The sequence below is a fragment of the Salmo salar genome, chromosome ssa05, assembly GCF_905237065.1.
Source record: "Salmo salar chromosome ssa05, Ssal_v3.1, whole genome shotgun sequence".
Classification (NCBI taxonomy): Eukaryota; Metazoa; Chordata; class Actinopteri; order Salmoniformes; family Salmonidae; genus Salmo; species Salmo salar.
This window is the reverse complement of record NC_059446.1, coordinates 65,988,207-65,999,315: the sequence shown is the minus strand read 5'-3', so window position 1 is coordinate 65,999,315 and position 11,109 is coordinate 65,988,207. Positions and strand designations below refer to the sequence as shown.

Sequence of the window (11,109 nt, the reverse complement as noted above, 5' to 3'; positions counted from 1 at the left end):
CCCCAACCTTCTAGTTAATTACAGTTACACGATTAATCAGTTTAATCGCGTAATAATAATTACAGAGAGTTATTTGATAAACATGTCTTCAGTTTAATGATGCCAAAGACACGACACTAATGTTACAACTAGCTAACTAATGTTACTGAGGGAGGCAACTGTTCTTGTTACTGCATTTCTCTTGTTTCACTACAACCCTCCCTCCCTCCCTCCCTCCCTCCCTCCCTCCCTCCCTCCCTCCCTCCCTCCCTCCCTCCCTCCCTCCCTCCCTCCCTCCCTCCCTCTCTCTGGCCAGCAGTCTTATACTCAGAGGAGATGCACATGGCCCAAAACCTGCCATAGAACTACGGACGATGGGCCAAACATGTCAGTCTGAAATGGAAACCACAGATGGTACTGTGTACCAGTTATAGAGATCCTATATTTCTACTTCAGTCTGTGGTACAAACAATCAGACAAAACACAGACAGCAGTAAGATGACTGGGCTTTACAGAAGACTGTACTTCAAGATACAATATCATACACAATGACAGAGATAATAGTGCTGGATTTCGGTAAACAGTAACAGTTTAGCAGACTATCGTAATATTAGATTGCACACTTGCCATGCATGACTGAAAGAGATGACATGCATGACTGAAAGAGATGACATGCATGACTGAAAGAGATGACTTGCATGACTGAAAGAGATGACATGCATGACTGAAAGAGATGACATGCATGACTGAAAGAGATGTCATGCATGACTGAAAGAGATGACATGCATGACTGAAAGAGAAACGAACCAGGGAATGTAGAACAAATCTAAAAGCTTCTGAAATACTGACCGTCCAAGAGAACAGACTAGGCAGTAGTCCCATCCCTCCGTCCCTCCGTGGCTGCCATAATCACCCAGTGTGAGGGTGTGAAGGTCAACAGAGAGAGAGAGAGAGAGAGAGAGAGAGAGAGAGAGAGAGAGAGAGAGAGAGAGAGAGAGAGAGAGAGAGAGAGAGAGAGAGAGAGAGAGAGAGAGAGAGAGGCAGGCAGGCAGGTGTGATATTTTGCCAATGTTAGTTAGGGCATTCTTCCCCTGGAGAGCCCAGTTTGTCACCCAGGCTTCTACAGTAACATCTCACCATAGCAGTTGTTGCACAGAGCTCATCTAATAGCTACTATACTAGTCCAATGTGAAGATCATAGAAACAAAATTACTAGAACGGGCATTCCCATTCAAGTCAATGTGCCATGATGGGTGGACTCGGGTCCAGCAAGTAATCCTATTTCTATGGTGGAGACTGTGCGGCCTCTCCATGAGGACTGTTGTCACCTCTGGTCCCAGAAGATCCTGGTTTACCCTGTTTCACCCAGGTTAATGTAATATTAATCTCTCCTTTACACTTCCTTACCTCTCTGCCATTCACTGGCTGTGACTGGCCAACTATACACTCACCTCACTGAGGTCAGATACAGCTCCTGTTTACAGATTCTCTCTCTCTCTCTCTCTCTCTCTCTCTCTCTCTCTCTCTCTCTCTCTCTCTCTCTCGTGCACTTTATCTGTGAATCTCTCTCTTTCTGTATCTCTGTATAGCTCTCTCTTTCTCTCTGCAGACTCTCCTTGCTCTAAGGTTCATAGCTGCATTAAGTGGAACACAACACCATTGAAATCACAGGATATGTCCCAGATATTAAACAATTCACTGGGAAGAATAGAAGAACACAACATGACCATGTGTTTCCAGTTTTAGATGTAAAAAATGTAGCCCATTTCTATTTCCGCATGCGAAATGTATATTACACAAATGACAGACATAGATTACCCATATCAAGAAGCATTAAGAACAATGAATCCACTTTGATTCGTTTTAAATGTTTTCATTTCTATCTTTGTAATTGCTATTGTTCCTTGATTTCCGCAGTCAATTTGCCACTCTGTACTGCATATCCCAGAGTGCATTTCTCCTGCCTAAGCTGTCATATGACTGTGCTGCAGGAGCAGACGGAAGGTCATGTGATGTTGTTTAAGCCGGAGTTGTCTGGAAGCTGCTGCTAAATTGGAGCTGAATCTCAGAGCACACCACTCACTCTCCCTCTCTTTCCAGAGGAAGGTAATGTGTGGGAAATCCATCCCTCTTTTTCATGCTGTTTTCTCTCGTTATCTGAATAATGCTGCGGTCAGAGACAAAGGGAGTGGAAGGAGAGAGAGAGAAGGGGGAATGAGGAGGAGGCAGGGATGAGGGGGAAGGGAGGAAGCCATTAAGGATGCTCTTCCGTTGCTGCATCCAGGAAGCAGAACCAGGAAGGACTGAGATTTATTGTAGTTCGTTAGTATGCTATGTGTCTAGCCTGTGTGTGTGTGTGTGTGTGTGTGTGTGTGTGTGTGTGTGTGTGTGTGTGTGTGTGTGTGTGTGTGTGTGTGTGTGTGTGTGTGTGTGTGTGTGTGTGTGTGTGTGTGTGTGTGTCAGTCAATATAACATCTGATGGTGGATGCATAGATGGAGGGCGGGAGATGGAGTGATACATATAGGAATAGAAAAATAGATAGATTGTTGGATGTACAGTATATGTTGTTTATCACTCTATCTCTGTCTGTTGTTAAACCACCCTCAGCTCTCTGAATGAGAACACTCAGCCTGCATGCTGCCGGCTTCAATCAGCAATGCTTGATGCTCTCTGTTTATCCGTCTCTCAGCCAATTAGTTTGCACATGGTTTCCGACTGCCCAATCAGCTCCTTCCCCTGCTACTGATGTGCTTTCGGTTGTCATAGATGTGGCAAGTCATACGTGGATGAGGTTTACAGGTTTTGTTACGTTTTTATCAAATTATTACACATCACTACACATAATAATACTTTACATTTACTCTGTCACATTACTACACATAATAATACTCCATATTTACTCTGACACATTACTACACATAATAATACTCTATACGGTGCATTTGAAATGTAAAAAAAATGTATTACGTTTTTTCCCCCTCATTAATCTATACACAATTCCCCATAATGATAAAGTAAAAACAGGATTTTTATAAATTTTTGCAAATTTATTAAAACAAACGAACATATTACAAATATTACATTTGCATAAGTATTCAGACCCTTTACTCGGTACTTTGTTTAAGCACATTTGGCAGCGATTACAGCCTCGAGTCTTCTTGGGTAAGACGCTACAAGCTTAGCATACTTGTATTTGGGGAATTTCTCCCATTTTTCTCTGCAGATCCTCTCAAGCTCTGTCAGGTTGGATGGGGAATGTTGCTGCACACTTAATTCCAGGTCTCTCCAGGGATGTTCAAACGGGTTCAAGTCAGGGCTCTGGCTTGGCTACTCAAGGACATTCAGAGACTTGTCCCGAAGCCACTCCTGCGTTCTCTTGGCTGTGTGCTTAGGGTCGTTGTCCTGTTGGAAGGTGAACCTTCACTCCAGTTTGAGGTCCTGAGCGCTCTGGAGCAGGTTTTCATCAAGGATCTCTCTGTACTTTGCTCCGTTCATCTTTGCCTCGATCCTGACTAGTCTCCCAGTCCCTGCCCCTGAAAAAACATCCCTACAGCATGATGCTGCCACCAACATGCTTCACCGTAGGGATGGTGCCAGGTTTCCTCCAGACGTGACGCTTGGCATTCAGGCCAAAGAGTTCAATCTTCATTTCATCAGACCAGAGAATCTTGTTTCTCTTCTCTCTCTCTCTCTCTCTCTCTCTCTCTCTCTCTCTCTCTCTCTCTCTCTCTCTCTCTCTCTCTCTCTCTCTCTGTGGGTGCATCCTATAGATTACTCATCCCCACCTCTCTCTGTCTCAGTCCACCTCTGTAGTGCAGCACTCACTGTGGACTGTTCATGAAACTACCACTGGAAATGCAGCCTTATCTTCTCACTTTTGTCAGGCATGTTAAAACTTCTTCGGGATAGGGGGCAGTATTCGGAAGTTTGGATGAATGAGGTGCCCAAAGTAAACTGCCTTTTGCTCAGGCCCAGAAGCTAGGATATGCATATAATTGGCAGTATTGGATAGTAGAACACTCTAAAGTTTCCAAAACTGTTAAAATAATGTCTGTGAGTATAACATAACTGATATGGCAGGCAAAAACCCGAGGACAATCTATCCAGAAAACTATTTTTTTCAGCTCACCACTGATTACAATGACTGGCAATGGGAATATAAAAGGAATACCTCCCAGATTGCAGTTCCTAGGGCTTCCACTAGATGTCAACAGTCTTTAGAAAGAGTTTCAGGCTTGTTTTTGAAAAATGAGCTAGAATTTGTAGTTTTTGTAAGTGGCTCCCATTTTGGCTGTAGTGTTTGTAGCGCGTTTCGTTATTTATCTCCGGTAATGATCTCCGGTATTCTCCGTCTTAAATTGTATCGTTCATTTACATAATAGGGTACCTGAGGATTGATTAGAAATGCTGTTTGACTTGTTTGGAAGAAGTTTATTGGTAACTTACGGGATTCATTTGAATGCATTTTCAACGAGGGAAACCGGTGGATTACTGAGTCAAGCGTGCCAACTAAACTTACTTTTTTGGGATATAAAGGACCATTTGTTATGTAGCTGGGACCCTTGTGATTGCAACCAGATGAAGATCTTCAAAGGTAAGTGATTTATTTTATCGCTATTTCTGACTTTCGTGACGCCTCTACTTGGTTGGAAAATGTATGTAATGCTTTTGTGTGCGGGGCTTTGTCCTCCGATAATCGCATGGTTTGCTTTCGCCGTAAAGCCTTTTTGAAATCTGACAAAGTGGCTGGATTAACAAGAAGTTAAGATTTTAAATGATGTATGACACTTGTATTTTCATGAGTGTTTAATATTACGATTTTTGTCATTTGAATTTCGCGCTCTGCAATTTCACCGGATGTTGTCGAGGCCGGGCGCTAGTGGCACGCCTATTATTAACCATATCAGGCCCACGGACAGCACCTACACCCTCTGCAGCTATACTCCAAACCTGCAGTCTGCACAATAATGATGGCCAGGTTTGATGTCAAACCTGGCTTTTTCTTTCCCTTTATAACAACACATGAAAACAAAGAGCACATAGAGATATACTTAGATAACATGGAGATAAATGCACTGGTGTGCTGAAATACTTTAGCTTATTTCTGAGAAAAGTAAATAGCCATTACTACAGAGTGCTCAATAGGGATTATAAGCGCAGCAAAAAAAGAAACATCCTTTTTTCAGGCCCCTGTCTTTCAAAGATAATTCGTAAAAATCCAAATAACTTCACAGATCTTCATTGTAAACGGTTTAAACACTGTTTCCCGTGCTTGTTCAGTGAACCATAAACAATTAATGAACATGCACCTGTGGAAAGGTCGTTAAGACACGAACAGCTTACAGATGGTAGACAATTAAGGTCACAGTTGTGAAAACTTAGGACACTAAAGAGGCTTTTCTACTGACTCTGAAAAACACAAAAAGAAAGATGCCCAGGGTCCCTACTCATCTGCGTGAATGTGATCACACCTGCGGGACAGGTACAGGATGGCAACAACAACTGCCCGTGTTACACCAGGAACGCACAATCCCTCCATCAGTGCTCAGACTGTCCGCAATAAGCTGACAGAGGCTGGACTGAGGGCTTGTAGGCCTATTGTAAGGCAGGTCCTCACCACACATTACCGGAAACAACGTCACCTATGGGCACAAACCCACCGTCACTGGACCAGACAAGACTGGCAAAAAGTGCTCCTCACTGACGAATCGCGGTTTTGTATCACAAGGCGTGATGGTCGGATTCGCGTTTATCGTCGAAGGAATGAGAGTTACACCGAGGCCTGTACTCTGGAGTGGGATCAATTTGGAGTTGGAGGGTCCATCATGGTCTGGGGCAGTGTGTCACAGCATCATCGGACTGAGCTTGTTGTCATTGCAGGCAATCTCAATGCTGTGCGTTACAGGGAAGACATCCTCCTCCCTCATGTTGCACCCTTCCTGCAGACTCATCCTGACATGACCCTCCAGCATGACAATGCCACCAGCTTGTTCTGTGCGTGATTTCCTGCAAGACAGGAATGTCAGTGTTCTGCCATGGCCAGCGAAGAGCCCGGATCTCAATCCCATTGAGCACGTCTGGGACCTGTTGGATCGGAGGGTGAGGGCTAGGGCTATTCCCCCATAAATGTCTGGGAACTTTCAGGTGCCTTGGTGGATGAGTGGGGTAACATCTCACAGCAAGAACGGGCAAATCTGGTGCAGTCCATGAGGAGGAGATGCACTGCAGTACTTAATGCAGCTGGTGGCCACACCAGATACTGACTGTTACTTTTGATTTTGACCCCTCCTTTGTTCAGGGACACATAATTCCATTTCTGTTAGTCACATGTCTGTGGAACTTGTTCAGTTTATGTCTCAGTTGTTGCATCTTGTTATGTTCATACCAATATTTACACATGCTGAAATTAAACGCAGTTGACAGTGAGAGGACGTTTCTTGTTTTGCTGAGTTTAAATTAGATTGACTGGCGGTAACTTTGAAAGGTGCTGTCCATGGTTGACATGGGTAGAGTCACTGTGCAGACTCTGTCAGTGGTCCTGGTGTAGTTAGAATGACTGTACAGACCCTGTCTGTGGTCCTGATGTCTCAATAGGTTGACTGGTGGTAACCTGTATAAATGCTGTCCATGGTCCTGGTGAGGTTAAATCATTGTACAGATGCCGCCAGTGGGCCTGATGTGGTCCTTTCCCTGGTGCTGCTGAATGGAAAGTGACAGTATGTATGTTAGTTAGATTACACGTTGGCCACACCTTGTGCTCTGAACAACAATTGTCCCTTAAAAAAACAACTTCTCATTTAGAAAACATTCTGGCATCGACATGAGTCAGAGACATTTATTCAACTGTCAAAATTGGCTACAAAGTGTAAATAGGATAATTTGGTCAAAAAGTCAGTCTCGTCCAAAATAGAGTTTTGTGAGACTTGAGGTCGTGAACTGAATCACAATGTAAATAAAGGTTGGGTTTGTTTCAATCCTGCCCAAATGCCCACTACTGGCAACACACAAGTAATCATCAATTCAGAATTCAGCTGCAGGTGGCCCAATCGTAATCCCAGTGGTAAATGTGGGTTGACTTTGGATATCCCTATGGGGCTAGTTAGGGACCATCAGAAAATTACAGAATGTATATCGGACAATATGTTAAAATTCCAAAATCTCCAAATTTCAATTACTTAAAAACCTCAAACCAATTAAAGCGTATAAATTCACATACAAAAACTAAAAGGTGTGCAACATGAAAATATTATCTAATTTACATTGTGTAATTCTTTGACAGTTCCTAACTATCCCCAAAGATAGGTTATCCAAAGTCAAACCAACTCGATCGCACGCCAACCGGCTGAAGCTAATTGGCTAAATAATTTGGTTAACGCTTCCCAACTGGAACACACAGAGCACCCACATCAAACCACACGTTTGAATTCAGTCATGGCCACTAGCATTTCTTAATCAACCAAATCTAAAATGAGGCCAAATCAGGACCTTTAAATCTGACTCACCTCAAATCAAATGGAATCAGGACATAACCATCCATTGTTTGATGAATTTGATTGTTTGTGATGCTGTTGCCAACTAATAATCATATCTCAAAGATCGGAGGAGGGAGGAACTCTTGATGATGAACTCTTGAGGTTGTCATTCAGTTATTAATATGCCTGTATTATCAAATGATTCCTAGGTCAACTACTCTCATTAATTACAGCATTATCATCAAGCACTGTCTGACAGCATCAATTGCTATTCCAAGGTCATTTTCTCCATTACACTGTCAACTTGATTAGATTGCCCAGGCAGGAAAAAAAATAGTAATTCAACAACAAGTCATCACAATGGTAGTGGAATTAAGGGAGCAATTTTCAATATATATGTAAAAAAGGCATGTCATTAAAAACAATTTTTCTGCCAATCGAAAGATTATGTTGAGCATGAGCTGGGGTGAGATGGTCAGATGGGATGGTAATTGCTATGATTGCATACTGTAAGTAAGTCACTGAATCCTGGGTGGTAATTGAGGCCCCATTGTGAAGGAAGGAGACAAATGGAGGAGTAGGCCATGGCTGTGGATTTACTAATTTGTGGATCAAGACAGACAAGGGTGTGTGGCCATCTCCGACTCCCAATAACAAGGCCAGTGGTCTGTGATGTGTGAGTAATGCCTGGACGGAGGGTTAAACGTTATTTAAAATAATCAGTTCTCATGTGAACCCAGATGCACTCCGATACAAGAGAAGCCGACTAATGGGTTGAATGGACAATTAAATGTCTGCCGGTATGCCAATGTTCTCTCAGATGACACAGAGACTGGGTCAGGCAAATCAAATGTCCAGTGTATGTGTCAAATGGGAGACAGACTATAACAAACCTCCATAAAAGCACCAATTTTGGTGTTCCAGTTTGGCTGCTTTCTATTATTATTCTGCTTATTATTATTATTATTATTATTATTATTCTATTCATTATTCTGTCTTTTTTTACCTGAGAATAAACTCTCATGGTGAAAACCAAGTAGTTATTTTGATGTGGCAACCTACCACGGGGAACACTTTAGGGCTTGGACCGCTTTTCATTTTATTATAACAAACATTATAAACTTCATTGGTCTAGTTTTTGAGCAGTTTGGATTCTGCAGATTCCACCAGTGTAATATCACCATTAACACTTATAACTGTAAATACATACACATAGTAAATGTACACCATATGTTATTTTATTGTCTATTCTAGCAAAACATCCCATTACCTCATGTCGATGGTTTTATCGTATTCTGCCCCTCTTCTGGCTACATGCTTTGTCAATTGGAGGACCTTATTGATCGTATCAGATTAGTTAAGTAATTGATTGTTACTGGTTATTAACCTCTCAGAACTCTGGGCCGGGCTAGTGCAGACGGAGGACAGCTCCTAATTATTCACCAATGGCAGCCAGACGCTAATGAAATTAGTTCCTGGTTCTGCCTCACAACTCTGTTCGTTCCAGGAAGTATTGGCAAGGGCAATGAGATGCCAGAGTTTACTATGCTGGAGAAGGAAAGTAAACATCCAGAAAAAAATAAGCAGGAGAAATTGATGATCTATTAATAAAGTGTGTGTTGGTGTGTAGACCTATGTGTGTACATGGGTCAGAAAATTAGACACGCAAAATTAGTGTGGTTAAAATAGGTTAAAAACATTTTTTTATGTTCCATCACACACTACATATCACAACACAGATATTAAATTAAAACAACCATCTATTATGTTAATTGAAATGTAACTTTTTTTGTTTAGAGCACTCATAATTCTCCATTTGTGGAAGCAACACATTGCACATTTTTTGATGCCTACTACCTTTGGGTATTTGTCATGATTATCATGACTCACAAACACACTGCAGATGGATAGTTACCACCATCTGCTATGAAGCGTCAGAGTCAAGATTCCAGAAAAGTGTCACCCTGACCCAATGTATGCAATCACGTCCCTCGCCAGCTTGAGAATTATGATAAATTATGTCACACTTACAGTATGTCACTATACACAGCTTGAGCCTCAGTTTGAATGTCCACAAGTGTGCGTGCCCAGATGACTGAGGTGTTTTCTGTGTTGATGAATGTCATTGCTGCAGGGTTGTGATTATCTTGTCAGAACCAAAAGTCCCAGCCATGTCTATTGGGCTTTGTTTACACAGGTAGCCCAATTCTGATCTTGTTTTCACTAATTAGTATTTTGACCAATCCGATCAGCTCTGAAAACGATATGATATGAAAATATCTGATTTGATTGGTCAAAAGACCAGTTAGTGGCAAAAAGATCAGATTTGGGCTGCGTTTACACATAGTTGCCTATTTTGTTGTGTTTTTCTGAAATGTCATTTTATCTCTTGATGGTTGGCTATAGTCCTAATGATTCTGCTTCATGTACTGTGATACATCTTCTCACACATTATTCATTGTTCAATAGTATTTAAAATGTTTTCGCCATAGACATTAACCATGTGCAGCCATGTGTGTGTGCATGTGTGTTCCCCCCTTCTCTTTCTGGGGGTTGTGTAGCCATGGTGATGCTGTGAGGGATCCAGGAAACAGATAGCCACAGGGTGAAGCATATGTGGCAGGCAGAGAGAGAGGCACCAGAAGGCCACAGTGTGGATGTCCAGTTGGCCATCTGCTCCTCTCCCCAGCAAGGGTCAGGAAGCCCCACAACCACAGAGGAAGAGGCTGCCTCTCCTAATGCCAAGCCCAGAACAGCCACCCTCCCCTGGGAAGAAGACTCCCACAGGTCTCCCAGACACAGAGCCAGGGATGAGCCATGTAGGCTGGCAGCACTGGCAGTGGGACTCAGTCAGGCAGGCCTCCCATTGACAGCCATTGATGCATGGCAATGATGGCATCCCTTCATGCAGGGTGTTTGTTTCTCTGCAGTAGGGTAGGAGGGTAAGGAAGGGGGAGCCACAGTAGTTTTTGGTTCATCTGCCAAATACCATTACTCTTTCTCATGGCAGGCCAAGTCCACAAGCTGCTCCACCACGGACAAATCTGGGACCACCCATCCAGTCATGGAACGGCACGACTGGCTTTATCCAGAGGATGTTTTCAGACACATATTAGTATTCCGGTGCTAATGTTTTATCAGAGACATGAGAATTAAAACGTATGAAAAGCAATTCCTAGAAGATGATTTTAGAGCAGATATCTGAATATTTTCTTTCTTTGTTTTTTGGCAAGGGAATTATTTGGACTTTCTGTCAGTTTGCAGTAGGCTGATCTCACTTTGTCTGTCTGTCTGTCTGTCTGTCTGTCTGTCTGTCTGTCTGTCTGTCTGTCTGTCTGTCTGTCTGTCTGTCTGTCTGTCTGTCTGTCTGTCTGTCTGTCTGTCTGTCTGTCTGTCTGTCTGTCTGTCTGTCTGTCTGTCTGTCTGTCTGTCTCTCTTTGTCTCTCTCTTTGTCTCTCTCTTTGTCTCTCTCTTTGTCTCTCTCTTTGTCTCTCTCTCTCTCTCTCTCTCTCTCTCTCTCTCTCTCTCTCTCTCTCTCTCTCTCTCTCACATACACACACACACACTGTGGGTGCAGCTGGCCTACTGAAATATGCCAGCACACCCTTCCATTTGTCACTGAGCCGTGGGCTTGTGTGAGCACTCGGGGCATCGGTG

At 42.9% G+C, this 11,109-nt stretch overlaps 1 protein-coding gene across 2 annotated transcripts in view; it reads left to right on the top strand.

Moving 5' to 3' along the window:
• The first annotated feature begins 1,971 nt into the window (after positions 1-1,971).
• Positions 1,972-11,109, top strand: part of LOC106605505 (t-SNARE domain-containing protein 1) — a 135,990-nt gene continuing 126,852 nt past the window's right edge. The window contains exon 1 of one of the 2 annotated variants that reach the window (XM_014201240.2): positions 1,972-2,085. The gene's annotated coding sequence lies outside the window, so the exon portion shown is untranslated. The remainder of the gene's footprint in view (positions 2,086-11,109) is intronic. The other variant, XM_014201241.2, reaches the window with a different exon arrangement.